General features: G+C 39.9%; 1 long non-coding RNA gene across 1 annotated transcript; it reads right to left on the bottom strand.

The window, feature by feature from the left end:
* Positions 1–14,677: 14,677 nt before the first annotated feature.
* On the bottom strand, positions 14,678–18,000 carry LOC142494560 (uncharacterized). The gene is made up of 4 exons (XR_012801532.1): positions 17,851–18,000; positions 16,815–16,837; positions 15,297–15,416; positions 14,678–15,100 (listed from the first exon to the last, which is right to left on the bottom strand). It is a non-coding gene; the product is annotated as an uncharacterized LOC142494560 (long non-coding RNA).
* Positions 18,001–20,629: the final 2,629 nt, after the last annotated feature.

Raw genomic sequence — 20,629 nt, 5'->3', positions numbered from 1 at the left:
CGCAGACCAAAAGGAACCAACCCTGTATGTGAAAAAAATAAACCTGACCTATACATTAAATACATCAATCCCCCCCCCCACCAACACATACAGTACAATAATGTGCAAAATAACTATTATCTGAAGCAAAGTCTCTGTCACATGGTCTACCAGAGCCAATCAGAGTTGGATTTCGTTCCCACGCTCTGATTGGCTACCGTACCATGTGTCGTCGGCCACCATTCTTTTGTTGATGTCATCTTAAAGGCAATTGAAGCTCAGCCATTCTGATTGGCTAGCGTCATTGCCTTTAAATGCGCCATCCAAAAAAAAATTCCCCCCCAAATCATATGGTTTTCACAGCCCAATCATGGCCGTGGGAACCATTTGACGAAAATGTGACGTCATAGGCCTATAAAAGCCTATGTCGTCTCATTGTGAAGCCAGAAGCCGAGGAGGGAAGACCTCCCCTCCTAAGAAGAGAAGAAGGGTGTGGCGTAAGAAGACGAAGAAGACCCCAAAGAAGAAAAGAAAACACCAACACTGACGAAAAAGATTACAAATAGAAGAAAAAAGACACAGACGTGGATTGTAATGTTTTTTTATTTTATGGTTTCCTTTGGATTTGGTCCGAGAGCTTCCGGTTCCCCTGGATTTCGGTGAGTGGGCATCTAATGGTAAGTAAACAAAAGAAAAGTTAATTATTTTAACTTTTACAGGTTTTTTTGATTTTTTATTCATGTGTATTTTTTTAAAATTCCATTTAATGCCCCTGAATTGATCTATGTCCCTATGGATATACATACATTCAGGGACACTGAATGGGTGTATTGTATGTGATTTTGGGATGTACAGTAAATGCATTGTTTATTATGCTCTTTTATTGCCCCCGTATGTTATGTATATACATACAGGGATAATACATGATTATTTTGCTAATGTTCATGTATCTCATGTATTTCTAATGTATTTTGCAGCTTTATTTATACATTTGTGTGTGTAATGTAATTTTTATTTAGTGACATGTTATTTTTAATGGCTTATTTCTGGTAGTTAGATTTGAATGATGGTGGTTACTTTCAATTAGAATTATTTTGGCAATGGTTTGGCTTTAGGAATTGAATAGGGAATTGTATAATTGATTTGGATTGTATTGTAATTGGTTTAGGAAATTGATTGATTGATGGTAAATTTCTTTATGTTGCATACTTTCTATTTGATTTTGTTGATGGCATTTATTTTGAAATTGATTTTGCATAGTGTTGCATGATGCACAGATTAATTGCATCATGTACACGCTTAATGCAATTGTGTGATATTTGATATACATTTGTCTAGCTGCTGGTTTAATTGTAAGATGCAATGTGGTGATTTTAAGATTAAGATTTCCTGTTTTTATTTATGCATGTTTTATGTGTTTCATAATGGGCAAATCATCTATTATCCATATCTGGATAATAGTTATTTTGCACATTATTGTACTGTATGTGTTGGGAGGGGGGGAGATTGATGTACTGCACCGACACACTTTATTCGAGCAAATACCCAGTATGTACCTGGCAGATACCTGGAATGCGCCGCTCCTCACCTCTGACAAGCCCCGTTGCATTTGCCTTCCCAGCCTGGGTTCATGCCTGGCTGACGGGCGGCTGATCTGTTAAATGATAATGATTAGGATTTAATAGGCTGCAATGCTTCGCGTGTCTACCAGATGGCATAAATTCATGAATTGTAATGCAGTATATATATATATATACTGTGCAGTATTGCAGCCAGCGGGAATAAAATGCTTCAATCCCTGCTTGGAAAATACCTCAATGCACTCGGGCAGAAAACAGTCACAAACCTCAATACACCCGGGTATACCCGAATTCGTGGGACTAGCCGAGCTCGAATAAAGTGTGTCGCCAGTGTATTTAATGTATAGGTCAGGTTTATTTTTTTCACATACAGGGTTGGTTCCTTTTGGTCTGTGGGGGACCTCTGGAGACCACCTGAGTTCTCCTCGGGCTTTCCACAGGTACCAGGCTGGAGGTGTCCATGGGGGATACCTGCAGGGAAGAATCGGCATTATTTTGGCAATGGTTTGGCTTTAGGAATTGAATAGGGAATTGTATAACTGATTTGGATTGTATTGTAATTGGTTATGTGTTTCATAATGGGCAAATAATCTATTATCCATATCTGGATAATAGTTATTTTGCCCATTACTGTATTATATGTGTTAGGGGGCGGGGGGATGTGTGTTGTATATTGCTATGTTTATTGGGGGCAATTGTCCCCAATAAACATGCTATTGTGCCTGAACCCCTTCATTGCCTAAGCGGATAGCCGCTAAGGTCATGAAGCTGCATTAATGTCTTGGACGCTATAAAGATGGCGGCGACATTGGCGACATTGGCCTCCGATGCCCCATACTGGGGCCTGTAACTCAGGAAGCAGGGGGTCTCTGAGGCAGAAATCAATGCGGTTCAGCTCAGGGGACCCCCTGCTCCCGCACACTATTATTAAAATGTACTTTAATGCAGCTTCATTACCATAGCGGATAGCCGCTATGATAATGAATTTATGTTTATTGTTGTGTGTGTTTTGACAGTAGTGTAGATATGTAGCGGTCTCCAGAGCTACCCCGCATTGGTTTCAGCCTCGGGGAACCCCTACTTCAAGAGATACAGACCTGTTATGGGGTTCCGGTATCCCCTGCAGAATGCAAATGTCCCGGTCACGTGATGCGGAAGCTTTTAAAGAGCAGGGGATACTGGCACCCCATAACGGGGCTTGTATCTCCTGAAGTAGGGGTTCCCCGGACCTGAAACCAATGTTGTTCAGCTCCGGAGACCCCCTGCTCATGTACACTATTATTAAAATGTATTTGGTTTGTGTACGATCGCCTGTAACAGCCTTGCATGGAGATGGCAAATCTCCATGCAAATGTTCCAAGCGGCTTTTTTTCCTATCAGCTAGCATACGTAAAGTTTAAGAACGCTAGCAGGGGGGAAAAGCTTGCATGTACGATAATCCAGTTTTTGGCCCGTCTGAGTGAAAATGGCCTCAAGGCCTTAGTGAATCGCGTCTCCGGCTTCACTTTGTAATGGACGTGATTTTTAATTTCAAACAGATGAAAAAGCACGGAGCTTAGTGCATAGCCCCCTAAGTAAGAAAGGGTAAAAAGCGTAAACCCATATCTCCGGTTCTGTAAGGACTAGAGGGCTGGAATTGGCCACCATGTAGTCACTGCTCCGGCATGATTGCATGGCAATTTCCAGCCCTCTCTGATCAACAGAACGGAGTTTAGGTAACTGTTTAAAATGCGATTCTGCCATTGACTTCAATGGCAGAGAAATGCAATTTCTAATACACGTCAGTTTAAAATTTATTTCTGTAACACCGGTTCAGTGGGTCCCAGCGAGCTGAAAATTGTCCACCATGTAGAATACTCTACGGCATGAGGATCTGATTATTATTATTTGTAGCCCGCTCGGCCCAGCCGAACAGATTATTTTAATATATATATATATATATATATGGGGAAAGGGGGGAAACAACGGCGCAAATGACTGTTAACTGTATAATAAATTTGAGCATAAGTAGAATGGGGGTATGGTTTGTCAATGATTCTGAAATGAAATGAAGAGAAACAAAATATAGTGAAGTACGTTTAGTTAAAATATATGCGCAAAAGTAGATCGCTACTTACAAAGTAGCAGATGTAAACAAGCATGTAGGATATTATAATCCTCTCCATCCTGCTGCCTGGAGTTGCTGTATGGATCCTTCACGTACCAAGCCAAGATGCGCCGTGCTGGTTCTCCTCTGCCTGCAGCCCTTCTCAGTGACTTCCTGGTTGATCCTCTAGTCTCGCGAGACTAGCCCGCTGACGTCACTCCGCTGAGATTTTGGCCGAAATGTGGATATAATATCCAGTAATGAGCAGGGGGATCTGCTGGCATGTGATGTTGGATAGGGATGCTGAAAGTTTGTCATAGAGCCTCCTCCCTACTAGTTTCATCCTGGAACTAGGACTTCATCTGGGGAATGTGTGTGTCTAACTGCTTGTTACTTAAATAGCATATACATGTCCCTGATAGGTTAATTAGATAACCAGTATTAGGATATATCACAGGTGGACACAATTAGTTCTGATATCAATATACAAAATGTTGAAACCCATCTTTTATACATATTGTTAAATAAAATTACAACCAATTTTAATACACATGATCATAAAATTTATATTTAAAGACATAAAATAAATAGATTATATTAATATAAAATATATATATATTCTGAATAGATTTATAAAGATTTTTTCAAAAAGATTCTATTAATCTCATAGATGTTAAATTTATCAAAAATGGCAATTGGTAAGATGTTAATTGAATGTGATAGTTTCAAGATACGTTATTTCAATATAAATATATATGATAAAGATACCTTGTTTTAAGGTGATCAATTTCATCAATAGGTTACTATTTTCAAAATATATATATTAGGTATTGTTAAATTAGAAAGATCCTTGTTAACAAATTGGAAAGATCCTTATTAGCATATATAGTATATTAGCAGGTTCAATCTACATGATTTTAACTGGTTATAGACTGATTTTATTAAATGCAGGAATATTTAGCAGAGAAAAGCACCTAAGTCAATGTCTGTATTCAAACCAAGTGGAACTAAGGTTTTCATTGTATGTATCAACTTGGTTTCCAGTTTAGAGATAGCATTAATATTATCACCTCCTCTCCAAGTTTTGGCTAATTTATCTATGCCAATACTTTTTATACCTGCTGGGTTGCCATTATGCTCTTCACAAAAGTGCTTAGATAGAGTGTGTTGTAAAAAAACTTTTTGTATGTTAGTAATGTGTTCCACAAAGCGTAACTTAAGTCTCCTTGTTTTTTGTCCTATATATTGTTTTTTACATGGGCATTGAATTAGATATACAATATTTGATGAATCACAACATATAAAATTCTCAATTTCATATGTTTTTCCTGTATGAGTTGAAGAGAAATTACTAGTTTTTTTTATCATTATGCAAATCTAGTTTGCACATTTTACATTTTAGACATTTAAAGAAACCCTTAGGTTTCAGAAATTTTCCCACAACTGTATTTTGCTTAGAAGTCTTTATGCAACTTGGAGCTATGGATTTTTTCAAAGTATCTGCTTTTGTAAATAATACTTTAGGGACCGAAGGTAGATGTAATTGTAAGATGGGATCCTTTTGAACCAATGGCCAATGTATTATTTAGTCACGTGTGATGTCACTTCACTGTACACAGTTATTGATCATGCACAGGGGTGTTTAGCTATTCAATTAGCTTTGGAACAAGAGGGTTTATACACTAAAGCACATATTGATTTTTTAGTATCTTTAATTCAATTCACTTTAACACACAATTATTTCTGGTTTAATGAGGAATTATTTTTGCAAATTAAGGGCACTGCCATGGGTACTAAATTTGCACCGAGCTATGCAAATTTATTCATGGGGATGTGGGAAAATCAATATATATGGTCACCACACAAGTTCGGTGCAAATTTAGTACTATGGACACGTTTTGTGGATGATATATTTTTTATTTGGAAAGGTGTTAAAGATACACTATTATCATTCTTAGAATATATTAATTTAAACACATTTAATTTAAACTTCACTTCTAAATTCAGCACCAGTGAAATTGAGTTTCTTGACTTACTTATTTATATTGAAAAGGGAGGTATTTGTACCAAAACCTATCACAAACCAGTCAGCTGCCTCAATTATATTGAGGCGGATAGTAATCATCTAAATATTTGGCTTGAAAATATTCCTCAAGGTGAATTGTGTAGAATTAAACGCAATTGTACCAATAACAATATATATGAAGAACAAGCCAAAATTATGCTTGAGAAATTCGAATCCAAAAAATATAAAAAAACAATTTTGGACAAAGCATATAACAAAATAAGTACAGTCTATAGAAAATAATTATTAAAATATAATAAAGTTCAAGGTGCGGAAGAGGTTACGCAGTTTGTAGATACACCATTTACACTACCGACACACTTTATTGAAGAGTGGTCGGTACCGCAAGCCGGGAAATCTCCCGGCTTGCTAGTGGCCGCCCCTCGGCGTGCCGCGCGTCATAGACGCGCGGTCACGCGTCATCGGGAGCGTGCGCCCCCTGCACGCGCGTCCAGGGGCTCCCCGAGGGAGCCCTGGTGTCCTGCGATCGCGGGACAGCGGCAGGGGGTTCCGGGGGACCCGGCGGACCCGGCAGCGGTAGGGAGAGCGCCCCGATCGGAGGGCGCTCTTCCGCTGCTTCGGCGTGCGCCCGTCACTCTCGGGCGCGCGCCAGGCTACTGCTGCGGCACAGAACGGGCAAATGCTCGAATAAACTGTGCCGCAGCAGTATTACACAGTATAATCCACTAGCTCCACAAATTAAAAGAATAATCAAAAAACATTGGCCATTGGTTCTAAAGGATCCCATCTTACAATTACATCTACCTGCGGTCCCTAAAGTATTATTTACAAAAGCAGATACAGTACTTTGAAAAAATCCATAGCTCCAAGGTTGCATAAAGACTTCTAAGCAAAATACAGTTGTGGGAAACTTTCTGAAACCTAAGGGTTTCTTTAAATGTCTAAAATGTAAAATGTGCAAACTAGATTTGCATAATGATAAAAAAAAACTAGCAATTTCTCTTCAACTCATACAGGAAAAACATATGAAATTGAGAATTGTATATGTTGTGATTCATCAAATATTGTATATCTAATTCAATGCTCATGTAAAAAATAATATATAGGATGAACAACAAGGAGACTTAAGTTACGCTTTGTGGAACACATAACTAACATACAAAAAGGTTTTTTACAACACACTCTATCTAAGCACGTTTGTGAAGAGCATAATGGCAACCCAGCAGGAATAAAATATATTGGGGTAGATAAATTAGCCAAAAATTGGAGAGGAGGTGATAATATTAATGCCATTTCCAAACTGGAAACCAAGTGGATACATACATTGAAAACCTTAGTTCCACTTGGTTTTAATACAGACATAGACTTAGGTGCTTTTCTCTGCTAAATATTCCTGCATTTAATAAAATCAGTCTATAACCAGTTAAAATCATGTAGATTGAACCTGCTAATATACTATATATGCTAATAAGGATCTTTCCAATTTGTTAACAAGGATCTTTCCAATTTAACAATACCTAATAAATATATATATTGAAAATAGTAACCTATTGATGAAATTGATCACCTTAAAACAAGGTATCTTTATCATATATATTTATATTGAAATAACGTATCTTGAAAATATCACATTCAATTAACATCTTACCAATTGCCATTTTTGATAAATTTAACATCTATGAGATTAATAGAATCTTTTTGAAAAAATCTTTATAAATCTATTCAGAATATATATATATTTTATATTAATATAATCTATTTATTTTATGTCTTTAAATATAAATTTTATGATCATGTGTATTAAAATTGTTTGTAATTGTATTTAACAATATGTATAAAAGATGGGTTTCAGCATTTTATATATTGATATCAGAACTAATTGTGTCCACCTGTGATATATATCCTAATACTGGTTATCTAATTAACCTATCAGGGACATGTATATGCTATTTAAGTAACAACCAGTTAGACACACACATTCCCCAGATAAAGTCCTAGTTCCAGGACGAAACTAGTAGGGAGGAGGCTCTATGACAAACTTTCAGCATCCCTATCCAACATCACATGCCAGCAGAACCCCCTGCTCATTACTGGATATTATATCCAAATTTCGGCCAAAATCTCGGCAGAGTGACGTCAGCGGGCTAGTCTCGCGAGACCAAAGGATCAACTAGGAAGTCACGGAGAAGGGCTGCAGGCAGAGGAGAACCAGCACGGCACTTCTTGGTGTTCCATGTGAAGGATTCTTACAGCAATTCCAGGCAGCAGGACGGAGAGGATTATAATATCCTACATGCTTGTTTACATCTGCTACTTTGTAAGTAGCGATTTACTTTTGCGCATATATTTTAACTAAACGTACTTCACTATATTTTGTTTCTCTTCATTTCATTTCAGAATCATTGGCAAACCATACCCCCATTCTACTTATGCTCAAATTTATTATACAGTTAACAGTCATTTGCGCCGTTGTTTCCCCCCTTTCCCCATATATATGCTATTGTGTGTAGCTGAACATTAGGCAGCAACTGTTAATATTTTGGATGTACTGTAAACTGTATCTTTTTGCGCATTTGGTATTCTATAGTCTATATATACACACACTAAGTTGCAGCATTCTGGTCTGTTTAACATCAAAATGGATACATATCAATCAAATATATTTAATATTAGAGCTATGAGAGTAGTAGATATGTCAAATATTTTTGGTGATGATATAGTCATAGAAGATACTGCAATAGAAGCAGACAACCTCTCAGATTGTTTTCATAAACTAGAAAGACTCCTTATAAAAGAAAAAAATGATCTTTGGGAGGTAGAAACCTTAGAAAGTTATATATTGGTTAAGAGAATACCAAGAGGTTTGCGATTATTTAAATCACCCACCTAGATCCCATGGATGAAGCCTTTCTTTAAACTTGGAATGGTAAATTAGACTCATGTTCATTTGAACTGATAAAATTGATGATTCAGTTTAGAAGGAAATCATGGGAATCTGTAGATTCTGAAATAAAAAAATTAGAAACTCAATTACAACCCCAATATGAAAGTGAGGAGTACAAAAAATTTGAACCCATTTAAAAAAAAAGAATAAAAGAGGCAGAAAAAGAGATCAAACTTACTAAGCAAAAGAAATTTCGTAGGGATAGGGAAGATTATGAAAACAATAGTTATCGTAATTGGAAAAACATGAAAATAATTAATCAAGGGCCACCGAGAACTGATAATCATCAAAAAAAAGAACCCACAAATCATCATGGAAATAAGAGATTTAATAAAAAGAATTTTAATCCTAATCCTAATAATGGAAGAAGATTTTCATATAAAAGTAAATCTAGAGAAAGAACTCAAAAACCCCCAGAAACTAATGTAGTTTATGGAGAAAAAGGCAAAACTGACAAATACAGCTAAACCCCGTTATAACACGGGTCTCGGGGTCCACCCCGAGACCACCGCGTTACTAACGGGGTCGCGGGAAAAAAATGGCCGCCGTGCTTTAGCGCATATTCATCCCGCGGGACAGGAGATGGGAGCGGGCATGTCCCTCCTGTCCCCGCTTCCCCCTGTCACCGCGGGACAGGCCGCGGGGCAGGAGATGGGAGCGGGGATGTCCCTCCTGTCCCCGCTTCCCCCTGTCACCGCGGGACAGGCCGCGGGGCAGGAGATGGGAGCGGGGATGTCCCTCTTGTCCCCACTTCCCCCTGTCACCGCGGGACAGGCCGCGGGGCAGGAGATGGGAGCGGGGATGTCCCTCTTGTCCCCGCTTCCCCCTGTCACCGCGGGACAGGCCGCGGGGCAGGAGATGGGAGCGGGGATGTCCCTCAGGTCGCCGCTTACCTCAGATCCCGCTGCCTGCATGGAGGTGGTAGCGGGGGGTTTCTTCTCCCCACCGCTGTCCCTGGCGCTCCCGCTGCCTGCGCGGGAGGAGGGGGGGAGCGGGTCGCGGCCTTTCCTCTGCTCCGACCCCACCCCCGTCTGTGTAGAGTGAGAGAGTGTGTGTGTGTATGTATATATGGGAGAGAAAGTGTGTGTGTGTATATGGGTGTGTGTATGTGGGTGTGAGTGTGTGTAAGTGTCTGTGAGTGTGTGTAAGTGTCTGAGTGTGTGTGTAAGTGTGTGTAAGTGTGTGTAAGTGTGTGTGAGTGTCTGTGAGTGTTTAAGTGTGTCTAAGTGTGTGTAAGTGTGTGTGAGTGTCTGTGAGTGTGCGTAAGTGTGCGTGAGTGTGCGTAAGTGTGCGTAAGTGTGCGTGGGTGTGTGTGAGTGTGTGTGAGTGTGCGTGAGTGTGCGTAAGTGTGTGTGAGTGTCTGTGAGTGTCTGTAAGTGTGTGTGAGTGTGTGTGTGAGTGTGTCAGTGTGTGCAGTGTGAGCAATGAGGAGTGTGTGTGCAGTGTACAGTGTGTGTGCAGTGTGTCAGTGTGTGCAGTGTGAGCAATGAGCAGTGTGTGTGCAGTGTGCAGTGTGTGTGCAGTGTGTCAGTGTGTGCAGTGTGAGCAATGAGGTGTGTTTGTGCAGTGTGCAGTGTGTGTGCAGTGTGTCAGTGTGTGCAGTGTGAGCAATGAGCAGTGTGTGTGTAGTGTGTCAGTGTGTGCAGTGTGAGCAATGAGCAGTGTGTGTGCAGTGTGCAGTGTGTTTGCAGTGTGTCCAATGAGCAGTGTGTGTGCAGTGTGCAGTGTGTGTGCAGTGTGTGTGCAGTGTCAGTGTGTGCAGTGTGAGCAATGAGCAGTGTGTGTGCAGTGTGCAGTGTGTGTGCAGTGTGAGCAATGAGCAGTGTGTGTGCAGTGTGCAGTGTGTGTGCAGTGTGTCCAATGAGCAGTGTGTGTGCAGTGTGCAGTGTGTATGCAGTGTGTCAGTGTGTGCAGTGTGAGCAATGAGCAGTGTGTGTGCAGTGTGCAGTGTGTGTGCAGTGTGTCAGTGTGTGCAGTGTGAGCAATGAGCAGTGTGTGTGCAGTGTGCAGTGTGTGTGCAGTGTGTCCAATGAGCAGTGTGTGTGCAGTGTGCAGTGTGTGTGCAGTGTGTCAGTGTGTGCAGTGTGAGCAATGAGCAGTGTGTGTGCAGTGTGCAGTGTGTGTGCAGTGTGTCAGTGTGTGCAGTGTGAGCAATGAGCAGTGTGTGTGCAGTGTGTGTGCAGTGTCAGTGTGTGCAGTGTGCAGTGTGTGTGCAGTGTGTGTCAGTGTGTGTGCAGTGTGTCAGTGTGTGCAGTGTGAGCAGTGTGTGTGCAGTGTGCAGTGTGTGTGCAGTGTGCAGTGTGTGTGCAGTGTGTCAGTGTGAGCAATGAGCAGTGTGTATGCAGTGTGCAGTGTGTGTGCAGTGTGGCAGTGTGAGCAATGAGCAGTGTGTGTGCAGTGAGTGTGTGCAGTGTGTGCAGTGTGCAAAAAAAATGGAATTTTTAATTTTTTTTTTTAATTTTTTTTTTATTATTTTTTTTAAACGGGAGCCACGGGAAAAGCGCGTTATAACCGAATTGCGGTATAACGAGGCGCGTTATAACGGGGTTTAGCTGTATGTGACTACAAAAGAAAAAAAGATAGGAAAGAGGAAAGATTACCAGATTTAGAAAATCTATCACAAATTGAAATTGTTAACAGATACGCACCTATTGAATGCTCAACACCTTTTTTAGAGAAAGTTCAGAAAGTAAATTGGGACATAGGGCCTCATGCAGTAAGCGACGATTATGTGAAATCGGCAAGCTTATCGATTAGTCATGTTATTGGCGTTTTTCCCTCTCCGTATGCAGTAAGTGCCGAATACATTCAAAATCAAGCCGAAAACAAATCCGACCACTCTCACGATGATGAGCCGATCACACACAGGTGTATCGGCGTGCGTGGCGGGGTGCTGTTAGGTTGCACAATCACAAATCTTGCTGAATCAGGCGAAACAAGCATGTTTTTGATTGCGCGCCATATTTAAAGGCAACGTGTACTGCTAATCATTCTCTGTGTTGTTGGGAGTGAGAGAGAGAGAGACGCACAGAGCTGGACGATTGAAGATTTGCATATTGACTGAGAGACTTGTTGTGTATTGGGTGAGCTTTGTCCTTTGTTGTTTTGTTTACATCTTTGTCTTGTTTTATATGTGGAAGTGGTTCGTGTGATTGCCTGTACATTTCTTGTCTGTTTTTTGTGAGTGCTGGAAGTATGCCCGCAAAGCGTGGGAAGAGTGATGCTGGTGGGAGTGGGACTGCTACTCGTGCGAGTACGCGTTGGAGTGAACGTTCTGTTCAGGGGAGTGATGTTGCTGGTGCACCGAGTGGTGTTGCTGAGAGTGGGAGTGCTGTTGCTGGGAGTGGGAGTGCTGGTGCTGGGAGTGGGAGTGCTGTTGTTGGGAGTGGGAGTGCTGGTGCTGCGAGTGGTGTTGCTGGGAGTGGGAGTGCTGTTGTTGGGAGTGGGAGTGCTGTTGCTGTGAGTGGGAGTGCTGGTGCTGGGAGTGCTGGTGCTAGGAGTGGGAGTGCTGGTGCTGGGAGTGCTGCTGGTGGCGCAGTTGCTGATGGGGTGGATGGTGGTGGCGTGCTTGCTGGTGGCCAGCTTTTGGAGGCTCTTCCATTGGAAGAAGGAGAGTCCAGTCAGCACCAGCCAAGCTCTGACCCTAAACCTGCTCGGAAGAAACGTGTGGAGAAGCCACGTAATCCTCGCTTCAATGACCAGGAAAATACAGCTCTTGTCACTGGCATTCTGGAGCACTATGACAGTATCTATGGACATTTAGTAGGTAAGTGTACCTTTACATTTATTATTCAAATACATGTGATCCTAGGTCATCTGAGTTTTGTTCATATGCAAATATGGGTACACAATATCTTTCTATGTTCATTAGTGTGGAAACACAGCTTTTTATCATGCCTTACAAGGACAAATAAACACAGCCGGTCAATTTGCCAGAACTGCATACAATATGAATGCAACCTTGCTTACATGTATAGGTTTAGTAGTGAATGCTCATGTGCTTCACATATTACACATAAAACAGCATGTTTGCTATCTCTTGGAACAGCTAGCAGTGTAGGAAACTGGTGCTTATATTATTATTAATTCACCTCATATCTTTTATATGTTTTTCAAGGGCGGACAAGTGCAGCAAGCAAAAAAGAAATGTGGGACACAATAGTCATTGGTGTCAATGCCTGTGGGAATCGTGTCAGGGACAAGTATCATTGTCGGAAAAGATTTGATGATATTAGGTCCAAATTGAAAAAGAAAATACAAGACCAACGCGTGCATGCTACTGGCACTGGAGGTGGGCCCACACCACAACGTCTCATATTGACTCCATTGGAGGAGCTGCTTCGGCCAAAATTACTTACCGTCGTCGTGGAAGGCTTGGCTGGTGACCGTGACATTGGAATTTATCCGTCACAATTTCCAGCAGGTGATAAATATTACTGTACTAGGCGTGTCGTTGCTTACACTTATTTTGCATATTTACACTGCTTTTTATACTGTCTTCACAATATAAGCATACCTGCATCTATATATGTATATGTCTGATTCTGTATATATATATATATCTCAAAATAGACATATATGTAGTAGTCCTACTAAAAGCAGTAACTAATATAGCACGTGCCATTGCGTGCTCATTTACATGTGAATTCCCAAAATGCATAGCTGCAGTGGAAGCAATTGATGGTGGGCGAAGATGGGGAACAACAGGGTAGTACACATGTGTAACACATGTTAATCAGAAATTATTACTAGCTACAGGTACAGAACAGAAATATGTAGAATATTATTGTGTATTTTATTTATTTTACTCCGACAAACATGACATTACTGCCTATTTTAAGCATGCATCAAATATATTGCATGCAACGGCCTACAAACATCACTTGCACTATCACATCTATAGTTGTTTATGAAAAGGTCCATTTTTGCTTTAACTCATATACAGACAGCATAATGAGGCACACGTATCATATTTTATGTCATTGTTTTCATAACTTAAAAACTGCACACGACTATTTAGCTCATCTACCATTGTGTTAAAGCAGCTGCAATTAATATCTCATCACAGCATACACTTCAACAGAGGGGGTGGGGTTCAGCACACACACTAATTGCAGCCTCATTTTAGGGTCAACTTAGTTCACACCATTTTCACCTGTTTCAAGTAATTGAAAGGTGTGGCTGATCAGGCTTTTTGGGGAAGGGAATACCGTTATTACAACCTGACTAGCACAACTGAAGTTAATCACACTCATTTGAAAGCTTCACTTTAGCTACTAAATGCCCCAACAACTCATTACTTATCAAAGCGTACGTCACACATTAGTTCACTCATATCTATAGTTGAACTACTATCAAAGACACATTATCACACACTGCATGTGTTGTCTTGTTGAGTCACAGCCACATTCAGGTGTGCCACATCTTCGATTAATGTACCACACATATCCTCTACCAAAAACAACACTTTTTGCAATATGACCACCTTCATGATTACCATTGTGAATGGTCATCTCATGATAGTTATGTACATTATGATACTGATATCACTACACAACATATGATTTTAAGGTACAAATTTAATCTATTTATCCTCACGCATTACTGCAGAAACATAGTATGTTGTATGTTAGGGAACTCAAAACTTCTAAGTACACAGGCATGTACAGTGTTATTACAACTATTTATGTTCACTTTCACACACATTTTCGGTTAAGCAACTGATGTTGTTAGTTAATCATAAATACAGAACATACAATAAGTGTTTGTTCAATATTTACACATGTAAATGTCAAACTTATGTTATTGTTATATATAGTTGCCCCTGGAGGACATGTGTCACCTGAGATGGAACAAGTGTCTTCACCTGGGTCAGCCAGCTCAACACAACTACAAGGTGAGTGTATCAGTTGGTGGCCATATAATATGTGCTCTTCTATATGTTATGTTGTCATGTTCATTATTTGTTTTGCACATCTTCTTTAAATAGGATTACTTAGTGTCAGTGAAAATTAAGTGTAAGGCAACATGTATTGTGTTAGTGATGTGAACTATCATGTAGGACTTCTGAGTTTAGAGCAACTTTTCATTCATTCATATTTCATACTGAGTCCAAACATTATTCGTAAGTCAAGGTAGTTTTTAATGTGAGGTTATAAAACGTATGCTAACATGTTAGGTGTTACTTAGGACACAGTACAATTACATAGTAACACAGCATACATTAACATGCCATTTAATAATGTGTACATTTCTTTTTAGAACATCATGGTGATGAGGATGATGAGGATGATGAGGATGACGCCGCAGAAGAGACTGAAATACAATCAAGTGACCATGAAGAGGTGCCAATAGAAACTGTTGTACCGCTAAATCGTCCATCAACTTCCACATACGATGCAATTGTAGCTTCAGAGGGAAAAATAGTGGACGCAGAAAATCGTCGCCATTCAGACATGATGACAGTGCTGGAAAGGATGATTGGACTGCAGGAAGAAACAGTATCACAATTGGCACATCTCCACAGAGTCTTCATTGAAGTGCCTAAACAGTTGCAAAAAATCAACACCTCATTCGAAGCATTAGTTGTTCAGCAAACCCAAGCTAATTACTGGAGAATGACTAATGTACCCCAATTCAACACCTCACAGGCTGGATCATTACATGCTGGCCACTTCTCACCACATTCATCTGATCTTCAGTCACCAGGTCCCAATGTTACCGGTCAAGTAGCACACATTGGTGTGCAGGTTCCTGACGACATCCTACCGCTGCCATCTGTACTACATCACCAGCTGACACCTACAAAGGAGGCCACAAAAACACAACAGCACAAGCAGTTAGTACTGACCAGGAAAGATGAAACGGACCAACCATGTGTTGTGCACGGTGTACCAACTTGCTCACATGTGTCACTGCCCACAAGCCCTGTTGGTGAACAGTCACTGCCCAAAAGCCCTGTAGGTGAGTCACTGCCCACAAGCCCTGTAGGTGAGTCACTGCCCACAAGCCCTGTAGGTGAGTCACTGCCCAAAAGCCCTGTAGGTGAGTCACTGCCCACAAGCCCTGTAGGTGAGTCACTGCCCATAAGCCCTGCCCGTGAAGTGCCAGAGGCCACTCAAAGTGGCTCTGTTGTGGCGAAAGTTGGTGGCAAACGAAAAAAAAAAATGCAAGAGACAACAAGCAGGCCTGTTACTCGCTCACAAAAGGAACAAAAAAAATAAATGTTATAATTCACTCAATATGTCTCTGGCCTTGTTTTGTTGACTTCACATTATCTAATTAATATTGTATGTATGCTGAAGACTGTGTTGTTTCCAAACTTTCAACTATGTTCTTGTACACGTGAAGTTTTGGAAATGTTAACACTCAATTAATGAATAGTGTTATAAATATTTATGTATTAATCGTCTGTTCAGTAATGGTCCACCTGGAACCAGTTGCAAAGTTTAGAGAAGCTGCCATTGACTTTGCAGCAAAACATTGCATTTGGGTGTGTTAATTGATGTAAGAATTGCATATGCATATTAGTCACATGCAATTATAAAAACACCTAAGTAACTGCAAACATCTTTCTTGTACGTGTACAGCAGGATTATGGGTAAATTATTACTTACCTTTGCCTTGCTTGGGCATTCTAATTTTGTCCTTTAATCATTTGTGTGTTCTTGTTTCAATAACATCTCAGAATGTATAATAATATATATACACACACACACACACACACACACACACACACACACACACACACACACACACACACACACACACACACACACACACACACACACACACACACACACACACACACACACACACACACACACAGTGTGTGTGTGTGTGTGTGTGTGTGTGTGTGTGTGTGTGTGTGTGTGTGTGTGTGTGTGTGTGTGTGTGTGTGTGTGTGTGTGTGTGTGTGTGTGTGTGTGTGTGTGTGTGTGTGTGTGTGTGTGTGTGTGTGTGTGTGTGTGTGTGTGTGTGTATATATATAGTACTATATAAACTGGTATACATGTATTTTACAAACTAATACACTTCATGCTTCCTTGTGAAAGCACACTATTTTAATAATACAGGCATAATGTTTGAGAAATATCCTAAGTATGAGACTCTAACAGTATTGTGCTTAAACAAATGTTTATTACTTCATTCAATCATGTTTCTCACCATTTAAATAGGTTTCATACAAGGTATACTTACTGCCATCAATGTTGTGTGTACTCCTGCAATATTAAAAAAAATAAAATATAATATATAAATATATATATATTTTTATAAGAGAGATAAATTTAGATATATATATATACACACGTATTTAAACTCATGCAGACAGGGAGTTAACCAGACTTTCACATACACACAGAAATGTAAGCGGGAAAAAAACATTTCTTTTTGCAGGTGTGTCTTTTTACTGATATGCCTGGCTAATAACTATTTTCACACAGTGGTCTTTGTTAGTTTTCAAAAAAACACTATGTGAACGAATTCAAAGTTTAGGGATGTTTTTCAGAAACGAGATAAAAGAAGGAGAAATGTTTCTCCCACAGTCCCATATCACTAACCACAACTGTTAACCCAATTAGATTTACAAAGCCAATTGGCGTTTGAAATAAGGAGTCAAAGTAGTTAGTTTTGATGACCTTGAGAAGGAAAAACAGGAGTTTGTTAGCCATTCAGCACATTCATTTTGATGAGCAAATAACACAGACCTGCACACAGCTTTTGTGCTACTCAGACATGGCTGATGAATTCGTTACCAATAATAATCCCCTTTTAGGGTATAAGTACATGATCTGTGAAGCCATCTTGAACAGTCGCGGACAGAAAGCAAGCACACGCCAAATCGATGATTTCATTCGAGCAAAATATCCTTATTACCAAGACCGTAAGCATGCACGGAATTTTAATTCCTCAATAAGATTCACTTTATCAAGTAATGACTTTTTTGAACGTGACCAGGATAAGCTACAACACACCTATGGTTTCTGGAAGATTGCCCAGGAAAAACAATTTCTCCTGAAAGACGGCACTTATATTGTCGTGAAAGGCATATTTATTCCTAATGGCAATAGCAATGTATCCGCTACTACTGATCCGTTTGAATCGATACGTGCTGCAATATCTGCAGCCTCCATTCCTGAAACCCACATTGTACAAGAACAAAAGTACTATGATTATGTACCAAGCCTTTCAGCTGAAAATGCATTGGAATGGGAACCCGAAGAAATGAACCTACCTCCCGACCAATTATTTGAAGAAAGCAGTGGCGATTCCTATGAGCGCTTCCTGGAGGAGATATGTGTCATACTGGATTCAGCGGTTGGGTCAAGCGTGGATGAAAATGCCTTGCATTTCTGGAGCGACCAGTTGCAGCCAGGCGAAGAGTTAATTCTAGAAGAATGGTAAATATAACAATCGTTATGCGTTGACTCTGCGTTTAATTTTTTTTTTTTTTGTAACCACCATTTTCACTTTCAATGCGTGGATACAGCGTAACATTGCAGACTGCATAACATGTAGCGATCACAAACAAATTGTTTCCTAATACAATATAGTAGAACCTGAAAGAGTAGTACACATTGCTGACGGTATACATATACGTACTTTCCTATCCCTTTAAACATATTAGCAACATTTTTCCATAACTCTAACACATACCTGTTTTGTTATCATGCAACATCTACAACATTGAAAACCGGGTCCACCACGTATGACGTGGGACCCTTGTCATGGGCCAAGGCGTCCTTAAAAAGGATTACGGATGTAAGTCCCGCCCCCAAGCGACGTGCGCGCCTCAAAGCCTATTGGCTGTCATGTTTTGTTATAGTAACGGTAACTGCAGTGTGTGATGCGTGCGGCTCAGTGTTTGTAGGCGTACCCTGGGCGTTAGCCGAATGTTAATTGAGTGGGAGGAGTGTTAGCGTGCGTTTCACACTGGCTTAACATGACGTCACACGTATTGCATTTGCGCATTGTGTTATCGGCCGTCCTTTCTGTCCAAACACGTCTGGTTTAAAAGAATACAGATGTACTCGTTTAGAATGATTTTAGTTTCATCTTCATTGTATTTGAAATAAAGATGTGATGTTTACTGGTATTTTCTACATGTATTGAACGCACAACGTTCGCTTTGTTTTGCGCATGCGCTAACAGTTAGTGGAGCCAAGCGTGAAGTGCGTGCGCACACTAAGATGTGCGCGCACATTTTTCAGTATACAGGCAACGTTCACTTCATATACATAGTTATGGCTGCTACAAATGATAATAAAAATTACATACTGATGTACACTTGTAGTTGTAACATATAAATGAGTGACGTGTGTATGTACACAATCATATAGAGCTGTGTAACGCGTTGTCACGGATACATATATAGTAAGGTGCCATATTTGACCATCATGTGTTTGCTGTATTTCAGAGATGTCGGGGAAGATACAATCGGATCAATGTATGATTTCAGAAGAGTCTACCTTTATATGAGATGATTGTGAGGAGGAGCCACCGACTACTATACTACATATGGAACTACTTTTATATTGCTTGCAGCGCTTATTAACAAACAATTAAAAAAGTGATACCCTTATGCCTATATTGCATAAGCACTTAATTAACATAATGATGTTGCAAAATAGTGCCTCTTGAATTTTTCTTGAGTGTTCTTTAATGACTACTAACATTTTATGACATGGTGTGTTTTTTATATAACAACCATTCCCACTCTGCTAACACATTTGTGTATTCTATTGTGTAATGGAACGTATGACTGTCGAAACTATGTAACAATAATAATAATAATAATATGAGCATGTTCATGTATAGGGCTGCTAGTTGTACGCAGCGATTTACAGACACATGTTTCAGCCTGAGGTCCCTGGCCCGTGGAACGTACAAATGTTTTTTTGCCGCATGAGGCACAGGGAGATAAAGTGACTTGGCCAAGGTCACAAGGAGCCCACACCGGGAATTGAACCAGACTCCCCTGCTTCAAACTATCAGTGCCAGTGTGTGTCTTTACTCACTGAGCCACTCCTTCTCCCAATGTAAAGGACACTTACAACCAAGTAGCCATTTAAATTTAAAATCTCTTGTTACATGGGTATGTAGATAAAATGGTTTGGGACTGTAGCAAATAATGTTACTGGCCAGATGTTATGGTCCCCTCCAATGCATGATGTTCTGAATATGACATCACCATCATGTTATGAAGTACGTTTCTGTGTATATTTCATTAACCTAACTAACTATAGTTTACGGTGTTTATTAATCGTTTAAAAATACATAGTATAGTCAATATGATGATATAAGCTACCATAATAAAGCTGGTGTTATCATTTGTCGGTGTTATACATGGATCCTACACCAATTGATAGAGACACAAACAGTTGTCTTAAAAAGTGTGTCTATGCTAGTGATGAATGTGCTCCCGTAAGTAAACAAATAAGTACAGTTATCCCCTTTTCTCCAAACACCTCTATATTACATTAATGGAAATTATAAGGAAACATACATAAAATGTGATGAAATGTGAGTAATCATTTTGTAATACAATGCACATGAAACCTCAAGAGTAGCTACATGCATATACATGATACAGAAAGTACATATATGTAACATTTGTGTTTAAACCAATATGTTGTGTTTTTAGTTCAAATAATTATAGGAAGATTGAGGTAGCCACATCTTATGAGAGATGTCAGCAAATATACATACCATGATCAGTCATACTGCAAATATACCTATAATGCAAAGGAACAATATATAAATTGCAAACATTGACATGCCATCTTCAGTACCGTAAACAACACATCAAAGTGTGTATTTGGTGTTAAATGTGCAACACCATGTATATTTAATGACATTCAAAATGTAAATCAGCCTGGTGTACACATCATCTGGATGTACATGTTACACTGCACCAATAACATTGTATGTAAGCATACTAGAAGCATGAATGAGTATGGGCATAATATGTGTTTTGTCTTAGCATAAGGAATAACACAATGCTAAAATATTAT

Source organism: Ascaphus truei, chromosome 5 (assembly GCF_040206685.1).
Source record: "Ascaphus truei isolate aAscTru1 chromosome 5, aAscTru1.hap1, whole genome shotgun sequence".
In the NCBI taxonomy this organism is placed as follows: domain Eukaryota; kingdom Metazoa; phylum Chordata; class Amphibia; order Anura; family Ascaphidae; genus Ascaphus; species Ascaphus truei.
This window is presented reverse-complemented; position numbering and strand designations above follow the sequence as displayed.